The sequence below is a fragment of the Canis lupus genome, chromosome 4, assembly GCF_003254725.2.
Source record: "Canis lupus dingo isolate Sandy chromosome 4, ASM325472v2, whole genome shotgun sequence".
Taxonomy (NCBI): domain Eukaryota; kingdom Metazoa; phylum Chordata; class Mammalia; order Carnivora; family Canidae; genus Canis; species Canis lupus.
In genome coordinates, this window is record NC_064246.1 from 72345452 (window position 1) to 72370305 (window position 24854).

Here is a 24854-nt window from a genome sequence, read left to right on the forward strand (position 1 = left end):
TTTGATTCTTGTTATTGTTATTAATTTGTGAATGAAAGCTTTAATGTTAAAAAATCCATAACTTACTGTAGTGGGCTGAATAAAAGCCACCAAAGAGAATTGGTCCTAATATCTAGAACCTGTAACTGTTTCTTTATTTTTTGAAAGATTGTCTTCACAGGTGTGATTTGAGTTAGTGCTCTTGAGAAGGAGAGCTTATCTTGGATTACTCATTGGGCCCCAAATAATTATAGTGTAATCTTTTAAGAAGGCAATAGGGCAAGATGTGACATACACAAAGGAACAAGAGAAAACAAGGTAACTATGAAGACAGAGATCGGAGGGATGTAGCCACAAGCCAAGTAACGCTGGCAGCCACCAGATGCTGAAAGAAGCAAGGAACAGAATCTGCTCTTGAGCCTAAGGAGGGAGCATGGCCCCGGTGACACATCGATTTTGGCCCAGTGATATTGATTTCAGATTTCTTGCCTCCAGAAAAGTGAGGGAATAAATTTTGTTGTTTTAAGCCACCGAGTCTGTAGTAATTTGTTATAGCAGTCATAGAACCCTACTGCACTTGCCTAACTTGAACCTAGTTAGATTCTTAATTCATAAATGTAGATCTCTCTATTGAAAAATATGTCAGAACCAATATGTGCTTACAGAGAAGGAGACACAAGAAATTGGCAGCCATGCTTGCTTCTGGGAAGGGGAACCAAGAGAATAGAGTCTAAAATAAGAGGCAGACTTAGTGTTGTTGCATTTTATATATTCTGGTTCTGTGTGAGATTTTTTTTCCAAATTCATGTATTCCTTTTTTAAAAAAATAAACTTTTTATAGAAACATAAATCAATGGAACAGAATAGAAAGCCCAGAAATAAACCCACAGTTATATGGTCAATTAATCTTTGACAAAGCAGGCAAAAATATGCAATGGGAAAAAGTCTCTTCAACAAATGGTGTTGGGAAAACCGGACAGCAACATGCAAAAAGAATGAAGTGGGACACTTTCTTACACCATGCACAAAAAAAAAAAAAACCCCTCAAAATTAATTATGGACCTGAAACCATAAAAATCCTAGAAGAGAGCATAGACAGTAGCTTTTGTGACATTGGCTGTAGTAACATTTTTCTAGATATGTCTCCCAAGGCAAGGAAAACAAGAGCAAAACTAAACTATTGGGACTCCATTGAAATAAAAAGCTTCTACACAGCAAAGGAAACTATCAACAAAACTAAAAGACAACTATGGAATGGGAGAAGGTATTTGCAGATGACATCCAATAAAGGGTCAGTATCCAAAACATATAAAGAACTTGTACAACTCAACATTCAGAAAAGCAGATAGTTCGACTAAAAAATGGGCAGAGGCAGGAATAGACATTTCTCCAAAGAAGACATCTGATGGTCAACAGACACTTGAAAAGATGTTCAACATCACTCATCATCAGGGAAATGCAAATCAAAACCACAATGAGATATTGCCTCACACCTGTCAGAGATTAAAATCAAAAACACAAGAAACAACAAGTGTTAGGGAGGATGTGGAGAAGAAGCAACCCTTATGCACTGTTGGTAGAAATGCAAACTGGTGCAGCCACTGTGGAGCATAGTATGGAGGTTCCTCAAAAAGTTAAAAATAGAATTACCATATGATCTAGCAATCATACTACTGGGTATTTACCCAAAGAATATGAAAACACTAATTCATAAGGATATGTGCACCCCTATGTTTATTGCAACATTGCTTTCAATAGGCAAATTATGAAAGTAATCCAACTGTCCATCAATAGATGAATGAATGATATGAATAGAAGATATGGTATATGTATATGCAATGGAATATTAGCCATAAAAATGTGAAATCTTGGGGATTACTGGGTGGCTCAGTGGTTTAGCGCCTGCCTTTGGCCCAGGGCGTGATCCTGGAGTCCCGGGATTGAGTCCCACATCGGGCTCTCTGCATGGAGCCTGCTTCTCTCTCTGCCTGTGTCTCTGCCTCTCTCTCTCTCTCTCTTTCTCTCTCTCTCTCTCTCTCTCTCTGTCTCTCATGAATAAATAAATTAAATCTTTAAAAAAAATGAGAAATCTTGCCATTTGCAGCAACATGGATGGACCTAGAGGGTATTATGCTAAGTGAAATAAGTCAGAGAAAGACAAACATCATATGATTTCACTCATGTGGAATTTAAGAAACAAAGCAACCAAAGAGGAGAAAAGAGACAAACCAAATCCAGATTCTAAACTATAGAGAACAAACAGATGGTTACTAGCGGGGAGAGGGGTGGGCGGGCTGGATGAAACAGGTGAAGGAGATTAAGAACACACTTATCATGATGAACACCATGTATGGAAATGTTGAATCACTATATGGTATATTGGAAACTAATATAACACTGTATGTTAAGTATACTGGAATTATAAATAAGTAAATAAATAAATGCACAAATAAGGTATGTCAAAAAACTTTTAAATTTAGGAGAGTTTTAAATTTACAGAAAAATTACGAATATCGTACAGAGAGTTTCCATATACCTACATCCAATTTTCCCTATTATTAGCATCTTGTATTATTAGTATGATACATTTTTCACAATTTGTCACAATGAACCAATATTGATGTGCTGTTTACAGGCTTCTTTTGAATTTCCCTTTTTTTTTTTTTTTTTACTTAATGTAATTTTCCTGTTCCAAGATTCCATCCAGTATCTCATATTACATTTAGTTGTCCTGTTTCCTTTGGCTCCTCTTGGCTGTGATGGTTTCTCAGATTTTCCTTGTTTTTTATGACCTTGACAGTTTCAATAAATACTAGTCAGTACTGGCTACTAGTCAGTATCTCTTAATCGGGATTTATCTGATGTTTTTCTCATGATTAGACTAGGGCATACTTTCCTTTTTCAGTTACAAACTAGCTAATAAAAAAGGGAATATATTATTAGTACAATATAAATACTTCTGTAGATTGTTGTGAGGGTTAAAAGAGTTTGTATGTGTATACATACAAATATTGTTTAGGATATTATTTAGCACTTGGTATACACTGCCTAGATATTATCTATTACTAGTACTGCTATTATGAGGTTAAAAGGTTAAAATAAATGTTTGGATAAAAAAAATGTTATGTAGGACAGTGTGGTAAAGTCAGAAAGATCTATGTTACAATCTCAGCCCTATCACTTGCTAGTTCTGTAATCTGGGGCAAATAACTTTTTAAGCCTCAGTTTTGAAATCTGTAAAATGGGGGTAATAGTACATACTTAATAGGGTGGTCATAAATATTCAAAAGAAAAATGTGTAAAATTTAAATGCTACAATAAATTTTGTGTTGTTTTTAAATTTGATATTGGAAGATCAATTAAATACAATGGGTGGTGAATAATTTGCTTGTTTTTTTTAAGGTTTATGTATGTATTTATTTATTAGAGAGTGAGAGAGGGAGTGAGTGGGGGGAAGAGCAGAGGGAGAGTCCTCAAGCAGACTTCCCACTGAGCTTGGGGATGGACAGGAGGCTCAGTCTCATGACCCTGAGACCATGACCTGAGCAGAAATCAAGAGTCAGGCACTTAACTGACTGAGCCACCCAGGCGCCCCAGCCAAGTTACTGCTTTAAGTTAGCTGTATTTATAAACATCTCAGCCTTTCTAATTGTGATTTATCCATCAAATACTTGTCTGCTAGAGGTGAAATTCTGTGTAACACAAAGTTACATAAAACACAGTGCTTGCTTACAATACAAGAGGAACAGGAATGAAATGGCCCATGAGTGCAGAAGAAGGGGGTATTTCTGGCAGTTGGGGCAGGTTTGTCAGAAATACAGGTGGCTAGAATCTTTATCTTTTCTTCATTATCAGTATTTAGATATATACTGCAGAAAACTTTAAAAAGCATAAACAAGTAGAAGGAAAATATTCAATCTTCATTCTATTTGGGTATAGCTCCTTCCACTGTTTTTAACCATGAATTTTTGCAAAGAATTACTGAGATCATAGGATATATACAATTTAGTGTCCAGTTTTTTTCACCTACTGTATCATAAACATTCTTTTGTGACCCTCAAACTGCTCCTTAAAGTATCATTTAAAATAGTTGCACAATATTTCTGTGTGCAAATAGGAAAGAGGTTTGAGTGTTGTGAAAGAGATGCAAAATAAAAGTGGTTTCAACAAGACAGGAATTTGTTTCTCTGTTGTGGTCTTCTGCACCAGTGGCTCAGAAGCTCAGTCAACTTTATGGCTGTGCTTTGCCATCTCCAGGTGTGGCCCCCATCTGCAGGATCCGAGATGTCTCAACCACATTTATGTGAAAATGAGAAGGAAGGAAAATAAGATAGGGAAGACCTACCCCTAATCTTTAAAGACACAACCCAGAAAGTATGCCTGTCACTTCTCACATCCCCTTGACTAGACTAGTCATGTGGCTCCAACTAGCTACAAGGAAGGATGGGAAATGTATTTATTCTAGGTGACTATCTGTCTACTAAGACCAGTGTTTCTACTTCTTTAGTTTCTCTTTCTTTAGGAGAAGGGAGATATTGAGGGTCAACTAGCAGTTTCTGTCACACTTTGTATGGCCATATACTGCTTCTAGGAACCACAAGCTATTGCCAGAGACTTTTGACGTTTCCATTTTCTTCTTCTTTTTCAACATTTACTATTATTTATATTAAAATATTTATTTACTCATGAGAGGCACACACAGAGAGGCAGAGATGTAGGCAGAGGAAGAAGCAGGCTCCCTGCAGGGACTCGATTCCAGGACCCCGGGATCACGACTTGAGCCGAAGGTAGACACTCAGCCACTGAGCTACTCAGGTGTCCCGATATTTCCATTTTCTTTTGCTTTAATGGTAAATCTTTAACATTTTGGTACTTACCAAGTGTCAAGTGTTTTAAACATTAATTCATTTAAGCCTCACAATAGTCTTATAGATAAAGGTTAGTTTCCTATTTTAAAATGTGGAAAGTGAAGTTAAGGAATTTGCTCAAGGTTCTATTATTGGTAAGTGGAGTGGCCAGCATTTGAACTTAGGGCCCATATTCTATAGCCACCATTGTAGCCTTCTCATCTTTGACCATGTACTAATGATTTCCTTAAAGAAGATTTCTAAAAGAGGAATTACTGAGTCAATGGCTATGGACATTTTTAAGGCTTTTGATATATTATTCCCAATTATTTTATAGAAAAATTGGACCACCTGGCCATTTCCTCCTATGAAAAGAAAAGATGTCCCCCCAGAATCCAAAAAAACTCTTCCCAACTGGGCACATAAGTCATTGTCCTACTATCTTGCTGGAACTGGCCCCTTTGATCAACTCTTCTCACTCTAGGGCTTGATTTTCCCCTCGCTTTTGCCTTCAAACATGGCGGTCATGCTCATATATGGACAGTGGTTATTTTACAGATGCTTGTACCCTCCACTGTGTCCAGCCAATGGTAAAGGAACTCATTGCACATTTGTTGAATGAACATAGAGACACACAGTCTTGTAGAATGTATGCCCAGTGCCTGGGCGTGGTAGGTGTTCAAAATATTTCTTACATAAATTTACAGGCTCTTCTCATGCTGAAATGAATCTTTCCTTGTTCTGCTACTTCCACAAATGATCCCATCATGAGCCTTTTTTTCCATAGCCAAATTTTACAAAATCACAGCAATATGGTTTTCTGTCCTCCTTTCCATCTGCTCCCCAGCTTCGTGCCATCCAGCTCCATCCCAACATCCCCTCCCAAATGCCCTTTCCAAGGAGAGTTCTTAGAATCTGTATGTCAGTGACAAGTGAAGGTAGCACTGTGTGTTTAATCTATCACTATATCCCCACTGCTTAGAGTAGATCTCCAGTAAATATTTATTAGATGAAGGAATATATCTAATTGCTGCTTCTTAATTATAAAATTATGAAATCATTGATCCAGCAGGAGTTCAGCAACCCAAAACATAGTATAGGGATATACTATATTAGAAATTGCTTCAGGAAAAACCACAGGTTAGCACGCCTGGGTGGCTAAGTGGTTGAGCATCTGCCTTTGGCTCAGGTTGTGATCCTAGGGTCCTGGGGTCCTATCAGGATCCATATCAGGCTCCCTGTGGGAGCCCCCTCTGCCTATGTCTCTGCCTCTCTATGTCTCTCATGAATAAATAAATAAAATCTTAAAAAGAAAAAGGTCAGGTAATAATGATAAATATCTTTCAAAACATAGTGGTGAGAGACGAATAAAAAAAATGGTGTTTGGTGATGTTGGGAATCTACCCCTTCTACTGGCCTGGCTTCATATCAGGTTTGTGTTAGTCAGCAATTCCACTTTGACATTTCTCTCCAATTGCTGTTATCTCTCTTCTGGGGGTCCTCTCCTACCCTGTGGTCTCCTTTTTCTTCCACCCTTCAGCCACTTTAGTATTCTCATCTTTAATTTCTGTTAAGAACTCCCTGAGTGCCCCCATAGCTTTCTCATGGTATGTCCCTTTTGGCACTATAACTTGTATTAATTAAAGTGGTTTCATAATGTGTTTTTGTTTCTTTGGTTTTACTTTGAATTTCCTGAGGACAGGAACTACATCTCACTTATTTATCTTTGTTTCTCTCAGGTGTGGTGCTCATGGAATAGGTATTCAGCAAATATTTCTTTACTTGAAATCCCCTCTGGTTGCTAGTAGAAGTCCATGGCAATCCCTCCTCTCCAACCATACTCTTTTTGCACCACCTCTCCACTCCCCACTCTTCACTATCAACCAACCACATTTTGAGCTCAAAGATAACTCAAAGAATAAGACTTTCTGCCCTGATGGCCATGTCCTGTCATCTGTGCTGTCCAACACGATAGCCACTAGCCACATGTGGCTATTGAATGCTCAGAATGTGGCTAGTGTAACTGAAGAACTGAATTTTGAATTTCATTTAATTTTAAGTAAGATCAGCTAATGAATTTAAATGATTGACTTAAAAAATGTATTTAATTAATTTAAATTGTATTTAAATTAATTTAAATTAAAATAGCCACAACCGTACCTACTAGATAGCACAGTTCTCTAAACATGGAACAAACGAACTCCTAAATCTGAAGCTCAGACTGGAGAACAGGCTTTTGCAAGAATTCAGCAGGAGTGCATTCCTGAGCCCAGAAATGAGAGCTGATGGAAAGCTGTACAATTCATTTCCAAGCAGGTCATTGCTCACGTTTGTTCTTAGGTTGTCTTGAGCAAGTCATCGTGCCATCAATCCATGACTACACGTGTAGACATCGCCTGTTGTATATAGGGTGGCAGCTCCATTGAAATAGCGTTATGTCTATAGGATAAAATGGGGGAGATGTCTAAGAGGCCTGTTATTGAATTGCCCTAAAATCTCTTCAAAGGCATCGAGACACTAACTGGAAAAAATTATTTTTCCCTCCTCTTCATTTCTGTCAAATTTAATTTTTTTGTTTTCTTTTCCTGGAACTCTAGTAGCTGTCAAGCATGTATTGCTGGGAGCCAAATTTGCCATTTTATCTTCGTCATTTGAAGAACTTTGATTTTTCTTTCTAGGGGTAATGCATTTCCACTTAGAGGACAGCTAAGTGAAAATGCACTCCTGAAACAAGATTTGTTCTGCTGGCTTCTTTCAATTTGTCAAAAGGACAAAAATCTCACCAGCCTCACTCTGTAATAATGCCCTGAAATTACTTAGCATCATCTTCCACCTACTTTTCTTATCTCTATTATCTCATATGTGTGGCAGAGAAGAAGAAAACGAACACTTTTCGAATTTAATGTTCTGTGTATCTGTGTATTGCCAAAGCTAATTGTTTTAAACAAGGTGTCTTATCACTGATTAAAATAACAGTGCCTAAGAGTATAAAAGAAACAATAGTAGAATTTCCCAAGTCTTTTTCATAACAGAATCCCATACTTAACTCATGTCTACACACTGATTTAAATTTTTTTAAAATTTTAAAAAAAATTTTATTAATAATAAAGTTTTTATTCAAATTTAATTTTATTTAAATCTAATTGCCAAAATATAGTATAATATCCAGTGCTCATCACAACATGTGCCCTCCTTAGGGCCCATCACCTAGTTACCCCATTCCCCCCTACCTGTCTCTCCTTCTGCAACCCTTTGTTTTTTTCCCAGTTAGGAGTCTCTCATGGTTTGTCTTCCTCTCTAGTTTTTTCCTACTGAGATTCCCCCCTTCACTTTTGATCCTTTTCATTGTTTTTTATATTCCACACATGAGTGAAACTGTATGATAATTGTCCTTCTCCAATTGACTTATTTCATTCAGCATAATACACTCCAGTTCCATCCATGTCTATGTAAATGGGATGTATTTGTCCTTTCTGATGGTTGAGTAATATTCCATTGTATATATATACCACAGCTTCCTTTTTTAAAAAAAGATTTTTAATTGTTCATGAGAGACACACAGAGAAGCAGAGACATAGAGGAAAAAGCAGGCTCCCTTCAGGGAGCCTGATGCAGGGCTCAATCCTAGGACCCTGGGATCATGACCTGAGCCAAAGGCAGACATTCAACCACTGAGCCACCCAAGGGCCCCTATACGATATCTTCTTTATCCATGCATCTGTTGAAGGACATTCTGGCTCTTTCCACAGTTTGACTATTGTGGACATTGCTGCTATGAACATTGGAGTGCAGGTATCCCATTGTTTCACTACATCTCTATCTTTGGGGTATTTACCCAAGTAGTGCCATTGCTAGATTGTGGGGTAGCTCTGTTTTTAACTTCTTGAGGAACCTCCACACTGTCTTCCAGCGTGGCTGCACCAGGTTGCATTCCCACTAATACTGCAAAAGGGTTCCCCTTTCTCCACATCCTTGCCAATATTTGTTGTTTCCTGTCTTGTTAATTTTAGCCATTCTCACTGGTATAAAGTGGTATCTCATTGTGGTTTTGATTTGTATTTCCCTGCTGACAAGTGATATGTAATATTTTTTCATGTGCTTGTTGGCCACACTGACACCGATTTCTAAGACACAAGTCCTGAGTTAAGCCATGATTATCCTTCAAAATATAAATATGAAAGGCATATCTATTAATGAAATTTTCTGAGGTTCCTCCATGCTCTATCCAGTTAGGGAGAGAGGATTTTTCCTCCCAAAATCCTCATTTGCAGAGAAACTGAGACCACCAATCACGTAAAGATTTTTGCTTTTTCAACCCAACTGGGTTTGAGCAATGTTGAATATCCAACATAATTTTTAAGGCTCCTAAGTCCCAGTACCATCTTCAAAGCACAGAAGGCATTCCTCTTGAGGCTAGCCATTTGCTCCCAACACAGACCTGATGTGTCTTCACAAGGTAGGTCAAGTAGAAAAAGAAGGATAGGATGACCTCATTCTTGCCCTGTGGCCAACATTTTCGGTTCTCCAGGTTCTTCCTCCTCGCCTCACCCTTCATCGCTATCATGGGCAGATTCATCAAGACAATGCTGTTGCTGAGTAGCTCTAGTGCACTGTCCCTCAGGAGGGTCTCCTGGAGGTCCTACTATGTTCTGGGCCCTTTTTAGAGCTGGTCTTCAGTCGTCATGTCAACGCTGAAAGCCAGTGGTGTTTCTACTTCACACAGAAGGAAACTGAAGCTTATTGAGGTGCAGTGAGTTGTCCATGATCCAGCTGAAAAAAGGTGACAAGGGCTACCTCAGTAGTCTTGTCCTTTGATCCTAAAGCGCCATACTATCCTGCTTTACTGTAGAGAATAACAGTTCATTTCATGACTGTGGAGCCTGGGCCTCATGGAGCTTCCCATTCTGTTAGAGAAGAAGAGCCTTAAAATGGAAAACCTCTCATGGGAAGAAACCTGGTCTAGGTATCTATGGCAGGCTGAGTCATGGTCACTCAGGGAGGTCCATGTCCAATCCCTGCAGCCTACAAATATGTCACCTGACATGGTAGAAGGAACCTTGTTAACGATCTTTAGATGAGGAAATTATGCTGGATTGTCTGGGTAGACCCAGTGTAATCACAAGTGTCCTTCCAAGAGGGAGGCAAGATTAGAGTGAGCAGGAGGAGATGTGACAACAGAAGTAAGAGGTTGGACAATGCAGAAAGGGGCCACCAGCCAGGGAATGTGGATGGCATCTGGAAACTGAAAAAAGCAAGAACATAGGTTCTGTCTAGCAGCCCCTAGAAGAAATGTAGCCCAGTTAGCACCTTGATTTTAGACTTTTCACCTCTAGAACTGTAAGATAATACATTTGTATTGTTTTATGCCATTAAGTTCATGGTAGGTCGTTGCAGCAGCAAGAGGAAAATAATATAGCTTATTAACAAAGAGAAAACAGGGCAGCCCCAGTGGCTCAACGGTTTAGCGCCGCCTTCAGCCCAGGGCCTGATCCTGGAGACCCAGGATTGAGTCCCACATCAGGCTCCCTGCATGGAGCCTGCTTCTCCCTCTGCCTGTGTCTCCGCCTCTCTCTCTCTCTCTCTCTCTCTCTCTCTCTCTCCTCTCTGTGTTTCTCATAAATAAATGAATAAAATCTTAAAAAAAAAAGACAAAGAGAAAACAACCACCCAAAGATCGGGTTGACTGTCTGCTGTCCCCATTCATTGGAGCCAGTAATTGCTCCCCTTGCCCTTTCTTTTCTGCATAACACTCAGATGGGCGGGGGGACCTCTTGCATCCAAAGAACCATAAAGTTCTCAATTTTTAAAAAAGTCATTGAATTTTTTGTTTTGTATATGTTTGTATTATATATACACACACACACACACACACATATATGTATACAAATATATACACACCAAATCAACTGCAGTGCTGAAAGACCTAGGAGGTGGTATAAAATTAAGAGTTTGGTTTCTGTGATTTCATAAAGGAAAATGGGGTCTTCCACAATATCATGTGTCTTACATGTGCAGGCTGGGAGGAGCTTACAGTGATAGGTAACTGACAAGCAAGGGTCATAGAGGTAGAATATCAAAATTCCATAAATATTGTGAGTGCCTGATTCAAGGAAATTATATTCTATCTAGAGTAAAATGACCTTTTAGCTATACTGGTTCTTGACCTAGAGAAGGTTCTTCTCAAGGGACATTTAGAAATGTGTGAAGGCATTTTTGGTTACCATAACAACAGGGATGGGAGGGTGGGAGATGGAGACTGGGAGTGGAGAAAGTCCAGGGGTGGGGGCACAACCAACATTTAGTGTCAGGAATCCCGGATGCCTGATGCCTGTAGTTCTCAGGGCAGTCTCTGATAAACTGTCTCACCGAAAATGACAATAGCATGTCTACAGAGAGACACTGAAAGGGGAAGGGGATAGTACTCCAACAGGTGCTAACACTGGCCATTTGGAATTCATCAAATTAAAGATGATGCCATTGAATTGAATGTTGGTTTTGCTGTCACCCTGCCTTCAGACACTGGACAGGAAAGACACTGAGAGTCATCTGGCCTTTCTCTATCTCTCCTGTGGTTGCATTACTGTGCAGTCACGAAGGCTGGACTTCACTCCTTTACCCACTTGGCCATGATCACTACCACCATCATCAACCACCTGGTGAGGGAGTATCTTCTGCAGGCAGAGACTACTCTGCCTTTGAAATCACAAGCAGTTTGGGAGGCTGGAACTACATGAAAATCTAAAGAAGAAGTGTGGTTAAGACCAAAGACTCTAGAATCACATCATTTTAGTTGGAATTCCAACTTCACCGTTTGTTAATTTTGTGACCTTGGGAAAGTTATTTGACCTAGTTTTCTCATTTGTAGAATGGGAGTAATGATAATCATTATCTTACAGAGTTTTAATAAAGATTAGAAGAGATGATGTATATAGAGAGCTCAGCACATAACAAGCACTCACTAAATGTTGGCTATCATTATAAAGGAGGCAAATTTGGGATCCCTGGGTGGCTCAGCCGTTTAGTGCCTGCCTTTGGCCCAAGGCGATCCTGGAGTCCCCGGATCGAGTCCCATGTCGGGCTCCCTGCATGGGGCCTGCTTCTCCCTCTGCCTGTGTCTCTGCCTCTCTCTCTCTCTATCATGAATAAATAAATTAAAAAAATAAAACAAAGGAGGCAAGTTTGGCTGACAGGTTAAGAGTATTCTTGCTGGACCCACACTGTTGAATTAACAATGTTAGTTCCAGGGGGCACCTGGGTGGCTCAGTTGGTTAAGTGTCTGACTTTTGATTTCAGCTCAGGTCATGATCTCAGGGTCATGAGATTGAGCCCTACATAGGGCTCAGCAGGGATCTACTTGAGGATTCTCTCTTCCTCTGCCCCTCCCCACCAAACAAACACATTATTAGTCCTACAGCTTGTGGCCTTGGGAAACCTATTTAAACTCCCCACACCTCATTTTCCTCATCAGTAAAATGGGGAATAATAGCCTCTTTTTCAGAGGGCCTATATGACTTGATTTTAACCATGTAAATCTCTTAGAACAATGCCTGGCACCCAGTAAGCTCTCCATAAATCTTTGCTATTATTTTAATGGAATAAGGCAGGCAAGCAATGATAGGAAGGAAATAGGAATTTAGGTTTTAAAGGACAATTAGTGAGTGCCTTATATAAAATGATGAAAGGGGCAAGAGAACCAATTTTTTTGAATGCTTAATGAGTGCCTGGAACTTAACATCAAAGGAGTTGTTTTGAGCGTTGAATAAAATAAGACACTGCCATGCCCATGGTGGGGGGTAGGTGGGGGCTTGATTTCTTATCCCAATTTTGCAGCCAAGGCTTATAGAGTTTTACCCAGGATCTCATGATGGGCAATGGACCTTGGTTCTGTTTGTCTCTCAGTCTCTGTTGTTTCCCTCCTCCCTGCTGTGTCCAGCTACAAGAAAGAAAGTGATGCAGGTGTGTATGTGTGTGTGGCTGCAGTTAGGATTGTTAACTGGTTCCCAGGTTAAGGCTTTCAAGTTCAAGATACTGAGGTGCCGGCCTCGTGATGACCACCAGATGTCAGTGCTAACAAGGAATTTCTCCCCTTCGTTCTGGGTCCGGAGCTAAGGGCTAGAGTAGACTTAATTCTTCATTTGGCAAGAAGCACCATCAGATACGTCTCTCTAACAGAAATTTAACCTGGTTGTGAAATCCATCTTTAAGTTCATCCACGTGTTGAGTGATTTTGGAGAACTGGGTCAGAGGAACATGTATTAGCAGAGCCCAGAACTGAATTTGGAAAACGGGTGGTGGTAGGACACCTGGATCTTTAAGATAAAAGTCCAAATCATCACTTCCTAAGGAAAAATTTATATTTGGAAAATAAAAGTTCCTTGAGAGGGGTCAGCTGTGGAAGCCAAAAGACACTTAAAACCTTGAGTTTAGGGATCCCTGGGTGGCGCAGCGGTTTAGCGCCTGCCTTTGGCCCAGGGCGCGATCCTGGAGACCCGGGATCGAATCCCACGTCGGGCTCCTGGTGCATGGAGCCTGCTTCTCCCTCTGCCTGTGTCTCTGCCTCTCTCTCTCTCTCTCTCTCTCTCTCTGTGCGACTATCATAAAAATAAAAAAATAAAAAAAATATTTAAAAAAAAAAAAAAAAAACCTTGAGTTTATGAGATAAAAAGTTTCAATTGGTTATTGATTAGCCAAGTCTTAGAAATGTAGCTTTGAACTTTTAAATCATGAAATGTAATTATGTAGGATGCAAGCCTATACACACATACACGATTAAAATAAAAATTTCCTGAAACAACCCGAGTGAGGCACTCTGATATTTTCTATTCTCTTCTATTCTTTCACTAAAAAATGCTAGTTGGGACCCACCAAACTGATGACTCACAGTTTGAAAAACCAGTGACCTAGGAGATTATCTCCCAGTATGTCTCAGATGAAGCCCTGGGCTTGCAATGCTCCATCAGAGTTAATTTCTGAGCTTGGAATGTTCTAAGGGAGAAAGCCACTGCTTTGGATATGGGCTCAGACGCCAACTGCAACTTTGCTTTAAGTTACGTATTTGCTGGAGTGCCTAGGGGGCTCAGTTGGTTAAGCCTCTGACTCTTGATTTTGGCTCAGATCCTGATCTCAGGGTTGTGAGCTCCAGCCCCATGACAGGCTCTGCCCTGAGTGTGGGGTCTGCTTAAGATTTTCTCTCTCTCCCTCTCCTTCTACCCCTCTCAATCATCTCTCTCTCTCTCTCTAAAAAAAAAAAAAGTTATTTATTTGCTGAAAGCTCACCTTTCTTGTATATAAATGGATGTAATAATGGTGTCTCACAGGACTGTTGTGAGGTGCCTGGTACATAACAGGTTTCCAACACACACCTTCCTCTTCTGTACTTGCAGGGTTTTACATTCTATGTGGTTAGAGAACTTTGTGGTTAAGCTAAATGAGGGTATTCTGGTGTGGAAGGGGGATTAATGCTAAGAGCAGTGATTTAGCCATAGAGATGAGTTCAGGCATAATTGCATTCAGAGGCAGAGTGAGGGAAGCCTCTTGGAGGTTTGGGGAGAGGAAGAAATGTCCACCTTACAATGATGCGTTCACTGGAATTCCTCTATCTGACCCTCTTTTAGTACTTACTATGTGGATATTATTACTCATTTAATGATTTTCCCTGCTAGGAAGTGTGCTTGACTGGTAAACAGTAGGTGCCCAAAATGTTGCTGAATTACTGCACAATTATGAATGGGCATGGGACTACAGGTCAGAAATCTCATGTGGAGAATATTTTTTTTAAAGATCTTATTTATTTATTTATGAGAGACACACAGACAGAGAGAGGCAGAGACATAGGCAGAAGGAGAAGCAGGCTCCCTGTGGGAGCCCGATGCGGTACTCGATCCCAGGACCCCGGGATCATGCCCTGAGCCAAAGGCAGAGGCGCCCCATCATGTGGAGAATTTTATCCATGAATCCCTGTGAGGCACTGAGGGAGGAGCTGGAAAGACTGAATTTTTAATTTTCAGGGTACCAAATACTCATCACTAGGGTGCTGTGATTTGTTTAATAATGGAGCTGCTCAGATAGGTTTTTTAAACCTTCCTCAGACTGAGGAAGAGACACAGAACCCCCGGCATAAGAATCCATTGACATTGTTTTCTCGTGATGTGTTTCTATCTCTCCTCCCCCACTGGACTGCAAATTCCTTGAATCTGCTTTATGATGACGCCTATTGTTTGGTGAGCACCTGCTCCGTGAGTGCGGGATCACCTGCCCTCACAGCTACTACAGCAAGGTAGATGTTATAGCTCCATTTCACAGAGGACAGGGGTGACGCTCAGAGAAGGTATAAAACTTCCCCAAGGTCACACAGTTAGGAAATAACAGTGCCAGGATTTAAACTTACTCCCCCTTTTTTTTTTAAATTGGAGTTCAATTTGCCAACATATAGCATAACACAAACTTAGTCCTGTGAGGACCGAGGTGTGGCGCGTATCCACAGCACTCTCAGCACCTCCCTCCTTCGTGGCCTCAACATGCTTGCACTCAATATATACGGATTGATGGTTGGTCAGTTGATAGACTGAGAATTTGTGATCTGATTCTCCACAGACAAGTGGGAGCCTGAACTGCCAAGTCCAGGTAGGGAGAGAGCATTCCAGGATCCTGATCCTGGCCTGTGGGGCATTGCTTCGGAGCACAGAGAAACACCAAGATTGCATGCAATCCAGGGAGGGCAGAGGATTAAAGAGGATTAAAGAGAAGGAAGACGATGATGTGGACAAATCATCCGAGCCTCCGGAACAGAGCCCCAGACTCCTGCGGATTCCTGCCTGGATGGGAAGGAGCAGAGACCGAAGCTTCTGGCTCCAACGACGGGCTTGTGTTACAACCCAATCCTATTGTCCTGACTCCATTCCAGCTATAGAGCAGTTTCACAAAACTTCAGAGCTGGAAAAGACTTCGGAGATTATTTGCTGCCATCCTGTGGCAGGATCCTCTCTCTGTGTCTCTCTGTCTGTCTGTCTCTCTTTTCACATAAAGCCACCCTACACGCACTGTGTGAAACAAAAGTAATAATAACATCAGTACCAACAGTAGCCAAAGGTGATAGTAAAACTACGTTAGCATTGCTGAAGCACGGATGCTGGCCAATCAGAAGTGACACAGGAGTGCACAGCGGGTCTGGCTGTCCCCGTGCACGGGTTCTCAGCCGCAGCCTACGGACCATGTGTCGTGCTGGCCATCAGCTAAGCATTGCCTAATTAAATACCCATAAAGCCCTACAGGGCTGATGATACTCTACCAGAGGAGACCTTAGGTTTAGAGGAGTGGTATTACTGCCCCAAGGATCCCCGATACCTAAGTGGGGGTGTGTGGCCTGCACTGGCAGCTCCTGATGGCAAAGCTCATGCTCGGGCTTAGCCACTCTGGGGTGACTCGCTGTCTCATAAGCGCGTAGCTGGGGCAAGGCAGGAGCAAGGGGGCATCCGCTTGGACTGTGGGAGTTTGAGACGGGTGGGAAGGGAGCCTTTGCTGTTCTGGGATGACTCCTTGATTTCTTCCAACAGGGGCCTCTGAGAGATGGTATTGCCATCCTGGGCTCTGATTTCCATTAGGGCAGGAAACACCTAGTTAATGGTAACCTCTTTCCAATGTCAAAGTTTTCCTTGCTTTTGGGGGCAGGGGGAGTAGATATGGGAAACATTTCCATTATTTTTACTTCAAGGCTTCTCTCCACTTCCTAAAGGGCTCTTGCCTGAGGGAAATCTCTGGACTTGACTCAGGTTCTCCCCACAGGGGCAAGGAGCCACAAGGCGGGCTCCTTTATGGCGTCCGAGCTCTCTAACTCCTCAGCTTTTTCTCCAAAGCACAGTTCCTTAGTCTTTCTCCCACGGGGTCTCATGGGGCCTCTAAAGTACAGTGAAGAGGTCCAGGGTGACCTGGCAGTGTGACCTGGGGCAAGTCCCAACCTCATGAGAAAGACAAATGGAGAAAATAGAGGATAAAATGGAAGAAAAACCGAGGCCAGACACAAAGGCCCAAAGAAGTTGTAATTTCATAAATGAATAAATCTCAGAGAGAGAAATAAGGATTTCTTAAGTAGCAGTAAAAAAAAAAAAAAAAATCAGTCTTTGAAGAGACACTGGAAAAATCCATCAAATGATAAAGAACCCAAGTGAGGACTTCCCTGCCCCCAGGCCTCATTTTTCTGTAATAATAATACTAATGATGATGATGATTACCTAATATTTTGATGGGAAAAATTGACATGATTTTCTCTTTTGCTTTTCTCAATACATTTCTGTCAATGCAGCCAAGGGTCCTCATCTGCCTTAAGAAATTAGGGAAATTACTACGGAAAGAAATTGATAGTATTCAGGTTCTGATTTTCAAAATAGGGTCTTATTTCAAGGCAATAGACTTGAGAACAGGCATTATGAAGACAGATTTTCTAAATTCCCCCATTTCCTTTCTTTGCTTATCAAGACCCAGGCCAGTGAACAAGACTGTAGGGTTTTCACTTGGGAGGTTCAATCAGAAAGAGAATTGGGTGCAGAGAGCCCATCTCTTCCATCCATAGAGTGACTGGAAAAAGAAGGGAAGCCACAAGGGCAGGTGTTCCAGAAGCTGAGGATAATCCCCTCTTCACTGCTTTGGGCTGCTCTGCACCAACAGAGGGTGTGGTTTGCATACCTGAGACCTCTCTCGTTGCCTGCATGGTGTGGGTGTCAGGCTGAGAGCCATCAGGTCTGACAGGGAACCTGCCTTAGTGGGAGTGAGTTCCAGAGTTGGGTGAAGAACGTGGAGAAGAGGGGAGGGAATGGGGAGTCCAGACAACTGCCCCAAAAGAGGCCAAGCATTTAAATAGAAGGTATCTGAGTTATCCAAAGGAAACTATTTAGATGGGCAGGCACTAGGATTGTTAATCCTAGAGGACAAAGAGGAGTTAGAGTTAAAATAACCATCTCCTGCCTCTCAAACCCTAAGTAGCACCTCATCACGCCTACAATAAAACCCACAGTCCTCACTGCAGGTTGCAAGACCCTACCAGAGGGATGCTTGCTGGGTGGCTCAGTGGTTGAGCATCTGCCTTTGGCTCAGGTCATGATCCCGTTGTCCTGGGATTGAGTCCTGCATTAGGCTCCCTGAAGGGAGCCTGCTTCTCCCTCTGCCTGTGTCTCTGCCTCTCTCTGTGTGTGTCTCTCATTAATAAATAAATAAAATCTCTTAAAAAAAGATCCTACCAGAGGGCTCTCCCTCAGCCCCTCTCTGACCCCTCCTCTTTGTCCGGCCCTCCTGGCCTCCTGGCTCTTCCTGCTGCACAGCTGGCACAACACGCTGGAGATCCCCAGTCCTGATCTCTTGCTCTGTTTAGGTCTTTCCTAAAACAGAGCCTCCTCAGGAAGCCTTCCCTGACCACCCTACTGAAATACTGCTCCAATCCCTCTCCAGGCCCTTTCCAGCTTTTTTATTCTTCATAACAGTGATTACAACTTGACCCACTGTGTTAGTCCGCTTGGGCCGCCATAACGAAACACGCCGAGTGAGTGGCTTAAACAGCTGAGATTTATTTTATCACAGCTCTGGAGGCTGGAAGTCCAAGCTCAGGGTGCCTGTGGGGTCGGGTTCAGTGAGGGCTCTCTTCCTGGCTTGCAGATGGCAGCCTTCTCCCCCGTGTGTCCATGGGGCCTTTCCTCAGTATGTGTGCTCAGAGAGAGGGCCACCAATCCTGTTGAATGAAGTCCCTACCCTTATCACCTCATTTAACCTTAATGACCTCCTAAAAGCCCTATCTCCGAATACAGTCACATTGGAAATCAGGGTTTCAACACGTGACTTTGGAGGGTACACTATTTAGTCCATTATAGCGCACGTTTATTGGAACGTAACCATACAAACGGAGGGGCTTTATTTGTACTTCCCTATGTCTCTAACCCCCATTACTATGGCTGGCACTCTATCAATATGTATTAAAAAGAGGAAAGCACTCCATGTTCTCTGGGTATTTTAGTGGTTGTGTGAACAAATTTATGACCCCGTTATAATAACACCCTAAACTAGCACCATTTATCGAGCATGTCTACCTGTCAGTGACTTGGCCTTTGTTTCTTATCTAACCTTCAACAACCCTAGAAAATAAGAATGATTATTGAACAACTTGAAGCACAGAGAGGTTAAATGACTCACCCAAGGTCACATAGCTCATAAGCAAAGCCAGGATTAGGATAACCTGTCAACACAAAAGTCTGTTTCCTTTTGGACTCTGGACCAGCGGCTCCCAAACTTTGGTGTGCATCAGAACCACTTGGAGGACCATTAAGACAGATGGCAGCGTTCTGCTCTCCCAGTTTCTGATTAGGTAAGTGTAGGATGAGAATTTGCGTTTCTGGTAAGTTCTGAGGGGATGCTGATACCTCTGGTCTGGGGACCACACTTGGGGGCTCACTGCTGGAGACACAGAATGCTTCAAGTTCCCTTTTGCTTCAGACTTCCCAACTATTTTTTGGTCTCTGTGGCCTTTGCTTGAGTTAATCAGTAATGAGTTGCGGGTAAATGCTGTTTCCACGTGGCCTGCTCTGGAGGGGCCACGAGGAGCCCAGAGGAAGCCCTGTGCCACAGGGTGGCAGCAGCACCGCGGGTACCGTGCCTGTCCTTGCTGGGGACAGCTCATGAGCACACCCGCCCCTGGGTTCCCACAGGGCCAGGGCCCGGCTGCCTCTCCACTTCCCCTTGGCAGGGAGGCAGGGAGGCGGAGGATGGAAGGGGGCCTGGCAGGAGGGGAGGTCACTGGCACACAGAGGGGCGGTTTTGTTCCCTGCGAGCCTCAGGAGGAAGCTGGGTGGTCTCGTCAGAGTGTCAGATTGTGCCCTTCACAAAACCAGCACGCAGGGCGGTGCTGCTGGGGGAGCGGGGCCTAACAAAGGCCCTGGGAGGAGACCGGCAGGGCCCCTCCGTGACAGGCCAGCGGGGCCCTCACGGTGCCCGTTTCCAGGGGTGACAGGCCTCCGCACCGCCCCCCTCGCAGAAGAGGCCGGTCTGCGGCCTCCGGGCTCCTGGCCTGGGGAAGTTCCGTCCTGGTCCTGCTCGCCCTGGGCCCGCAGGGCGCCAGGAAACACCCCCCCCAGCCCAGCATCCCCGCACCCTCGTCCTCCTTCGCTGAGCCAGTTCCCTTCTAACCATCTTAAGAATCTTTCTAAGCGCCAGAAACCACGCTGGGAGTGTTCTTACCATCCGTTTAATTCTCCTCACACCCTCATGAACCAGGTATCATCATATTCATCTGGGATGAGGACGTCGAAGTGTAATCTACCATTTGTCCAGCTTAGTTGGCCACAGGACCCCACTTGGACACCTCTGCCAACTTTTGGAAACTTGATGTGAACGCTGCTTTGAAGATTTTGGGTTTCCTCCAACCCCCCACATGTACAGCCGAGGGCCCCGGAGGATGGGGTCAAGGTTCCACAGTTGGTTGAAAGCACGTGAGAGACTACAACTCCTTTGTCCTAAGTCGGCTTTCCACTCCGCCTGCCCAGTGAAGCTCTTGGAGAACTACCATGACCAAGAAGTCAATAGGTTATGTTCTAGGGTCAACCGAGATGACCCAGGGCCCCAGGTGAGAATGCTCAGGGGCTCAGGTGGAGCCAGTGTGGATTCAGCCCAGGGCTGTGGACACGTTTGGGTGCAACCACCACTCTAGAGCTGAAGGCCTTTAGGTTTTAGCAGACATGAAGCTACCTGTGGTCTAGTTGTGTTACTTTTCTAACTCACGCGTGGACTTTCTCTAGTTTGTTTTCTACTTCTTTGGCTAACAGCTCGTCATCAGCTTCCATGAGACAAAGCATCGCAGAGGCCCTGCAGTGCCAAGGCAGTGGGATTCAGTGACACTTGTCAGGGTTGCGCTGCTGACGGAATCTGTGAGTGCTAAGTTCTCCCCAGAGCAGACCCATCATCAGCTCCTTTCATGGCTTAGCTGATCTCTGGATGGTCTTTATTTTCTCCTGCCATGTCTGCAAGCTTCTGGCTGGCTGCCTTCAGGCCTTTTGTGATCCCCTGAACCTACAGAGTTGAAAAAGAAATTCAAAAGATGTCATCTGACACCATCTTCTGGGAGGCTCACTGCTATCTGTAACATGCGCATATGCAAGGATTGGGAAAGAGTTTATGGTTTTTAGGGGCATATTTTGTCCTTCTGCAGTGTCCCTTGGGCCCTGTTTTTCATATTCTTCAGCTGTGGTTTAAAGAAGGGGCTTTTGTGGGAAGGATGCCCATCCACAGAGGCTGGAGTTCCCTGAAGAAGCTTTGAAAAATGCCTCATTCCCAACTTTACAATGACTGGAAAGTGGTGGTCTTTGAATAGCTCAATATGAAAAAAATATGGGCACTTTCCTGAAAGGAGCACCCCAAATGAAAAAAATGTGTTCACCATTGGAAAAAAATTTTCAGCCCTGTAATGGATTACAGAAAATATTTTATGTTGGGGCAGGGGGGTGGTGGTCAGGAGGAAGGAGTGAGAAAAAGTTAAAAAAAAAAAAAGGAATGAGAAGAAAAGAAAAACAGATGTGAATCCTAAAATATTTCAAGGGTAGATATCTGAAATGCTGTTTAATTTATTTAAGACTGTTCTGTGAAGTCTTTTCTTTTTTCTATTTTTGAGAGAGTGGGGGGTAGGGGGACTAAGGGCAGAGGGAAGGAATCCCAAATAGACTCCCTGCTGATCCTGGAGCCTGAAAAGGGGCTTGATTTACCATCCTGAGATGATGACCTGAGCTGATATCAAGAGTTGGACACTCGGGGCAGCCCAGGTGGCTCCGTGGTTTATCACCACCTTCGGTGCAGGGCCTGATCCTGGAGACCCGGGGTCGGGGTCGAGTCCCACGTGGGGCTTCCTGCATGGAGCCTGCTTCTCTCTCTGCCTGTGTCTCTGCCTCCCTCTCTCTCTCTGTGTCTCTCATGAATAAATAAATAAAATCTTAAAAAAAAAAAAAAAGTTGGACACTCAACTGACTGAGCCATCCAGGCACCCCAAGATTGATCTGCGAAATCTTCTTTTTTTTTTTTTAAAGATATTTTTTATTCATTCATGAGAGATATAGAGAGGCAGGCAGAGACATAGGCAGAGGGAGAGGGAGAAGCAGGCTCCCCACGGGGAACCCCATGCAGGACTCCATCCCAGGACCCCAGGATCACAGCCTGAGCCAAAGGCAGATGCTCAACCACTGAGCCACGGGGGGGGGGGGGGGGGTGGGGGGTGGTAGGGATGGGGGGCGGGTCTGTGAAATCTTAAAAGTGATTGATCAGGCTCTTTAAGAGGAGCCACGAGATTTACGAGCACATAATGAGTGCTAACGTCCCCAGAGCAAATACAGAGCGGGAAATGTCCCGGATCTGGACTACCTTTCGAGGCAGTGTTTTTGTTTGTAGAGAGAAGTTACAAGTCAGGGTGATTCGTTTTCATGAAATCACACACGCCCTCCTCTCGCTATCACTGAGGGAAGCATAGATGGTCTTGACCTCTTCAAGGCGGTTGCACCAGCAACCCCGCCCGGGATGAACCCAGGCTGCAACATGCTCCTTCAGTGCTCCCACTAAAACGTGGGCACGCATCCGGAACTCAGATTTGCCTGGGTGCCCCGGGTTTCCTCGGACCCCCCTCCTTGAGTGTGCAGGTTCAGGAAAACGTGACTTGCAAGCCCGGGGAGCGCGGCGGCGGCCGGGGCGGGTGGGGCTCGGACCGCACAGCCCCGGGGGGCGGGGGTTTCGGGGGCCCGGGCGGCGCAGGGACGGCGGGAAAGGCACGTGGGGGTGGGGGCCGGGCCCTCTCCCGCGCCCCGCGCCCCGCGCCCCGCGCGCTCAGCCCCGCGCCTCCTCCCCGCGGGGGCATCGGGTCGCGCCCCGGGCCCGCCGACCGCTCGGGCGCCCCCTGGCGGCGGGCGCGGCTGTCGCGCCCCGCGCTCCCTCCTCCCGGCGGCTGCGGTCCGCCCGCCTCGCTCCCCGGCCGTCGGCTCGTTCATTCGGGCCCCCCCGCCCCGCCCGGCCTGGCCTCCGCGAGCGGACCGCACAGAGCTGCGCCTTGTCGCCCGCGGCCGGGACCACCCGCGCGGGAGCGGAGGCCGCATGATTGGCAGCAGCCCCGGGTCGGGGGCCCCGCGGCCGGGAAGGAGCGCCCCGCCCCCCGCCCGTCCAGCGGGAGGGCTTCCTCCGAGCTCCCTGCAGACCCGCGCAATTAGCACCAGAATCTCTGTTTTCGACACGGTGTGCGTGAATAAAGGCTTGCAGAAAAAGCATTTTATTTGGAGCCTGAAACTATTTAACTCGGGGAAAGGGGATCCCGCTGGGGGGAGCCTGTGCTGCTGAAGGGATGACTCGGAGGCCGGCAGCGCGCAGGCCCCCAGCTCCCCAAAGCGCAGGAGCGAACGATTTTGTGCAATTTGGTTAGAAATGTATTTACTTAAAAGAGACGTTTTTAAAAAGTCTGGACAATCTTAAGTTTGTGAGCAGCTCTGTTCCCTTCGCCATCATCTTCTGCGCCGCACCCCCCCCCCCCCCCCCCCCCCCCGCCTTCCAAACAGGCCACGCGGTGACACCTTGACCCAGTGGCTCTGGCCTCCACCGAGATGATGCAACGGCATCTCCGCAGACCTCCCACGGGCCGCAGACCAGCTTCTCAGGCCCGCGGGGCGGGGGGGAGGGGGAGGTGCAAACTCCAGCTGAGGCTGCAGAAGTGAGGAAAAGCTCGGTGACTGCTCTAGGAAGCACTTCCTAACGGTGGGCTGATCTTTTGTGGCACTTCCCTGAATGCTTCTGTGTCCAGAATGTCCCACAGGTGTCCAGATATGGGTCCCCTCAAGGTGGCCAGAGCTAGTTTGGTTCCCTCAGGCTGTGAGCGGTGTCCTTCCACTTCCCCAACTAACTAATTTGAATATCACAGATGCCTTGAAAAAAAGGCTGTACTGATCAAACAGTGATTTGTAAATTTTTTGGTCAAAAGATCCTTCAGGCTACCCTGACATTTGTGTTAACTTTCCTCTTCCCAGTCGTTTTCCTTTTGCAGAATACTGTTTTTCTCTGAACGGTATTTTCGGAATCTGAAGAGTATATGAGTGAATCTAAAGATCATTTTGGTGAGAATTAATTTCATTATGATAACGAAATCTTTCTATCCAAGAATATTGCACGTATCTCCATTCATCTAGGTCTCTCACAGTCCTGCGATAAAGTTGTATATTTTTTCCAGTAAGAAAAGTTAATAAAATTAAAAATTCCTTCAGAGAAACAGAAATTAAAATTTCTACCCCAGAGAAAAGCAAATGCACAAAATCTTTGCCTCCAATTTCAAGGGCCACGCAAACTCCTTGAAGTCTTCACATGGATGACCTAAGAGGTTACAGATTCTACTTTGGGGTCTCTCCTCGACTGTTACCTACAGGTGACAGGTAGAGGGTCAGATTAAAGAGTCTTGAGACACAACTTCAACCTGGGCATTCCATATTATCATCTGTCAATTCTTTATTAAAAAGCCTGAGGGGAGAAAGCAGTAGTCCAAAAGTTGTTCTTTATGAATAGAAAGAAGGGTTCGCTAGCACCGGGGCTGCTTCTGAAACATCCCTTGAGATCTTATTCAGCTCTTTCTACAAATGGCAGTAGTAATCACCTAGATAAATCTACCTAATTTGAAGGCCAGACAGGAAATTACTTTTTTTTTGGAAGAACCAATGGTGGCATTACGCTTCTAATCCCCACATGGAAATGATTCAATTTATCTGAGAAATTTATGTGGACAAGTAAGTGCAGCCATTATAGCAAAGTGCTTCCCTCACCAACTCCTGTCTCCAGGCTCCCCTTCCAGTTGGGCGGGGAGAGCACTGTGTCCTTACTTATATTTTTGTAACTGGCTCCCCCCGCTGGTCCTTCCAAGATTTCACCTCAAACCATCTAAACAAATCTGTGTGGCATCCTTCCCCAGCATTGCCCTGAGCTCACTACAACACTTCCACGAGTGGAAAATTGATTTTCCTTCAGGGAGAAGAATAACAACGTACAAAA

The 24854-nt window shown here is 44.4% G+C and overlaps 1 long non-coding RNA gene across 1 annotated transcript in view; it reads left to right on the forward strand.

Moving 5' to 3' along the window:
* Nucleotides 1-22010, forward strand: part of LOC118354601 (uncharacterized) — a 43845-nt gene extending 21835 nt beyond the window's left edge. The window contains exons 7-8 of the long non-coding RNA XR_004815421.2: nt 15420-19170; nt 20076-22010. This is a non-coding gene — a long non-coding RNA (uncharacterized LOC118354601). The remainder of the gene's footprint in view (nt 1-15419; nt 19171-20075) is intronic.
* Nucleotides 22011-24854: the final 2844 nt, after the last annotated feature.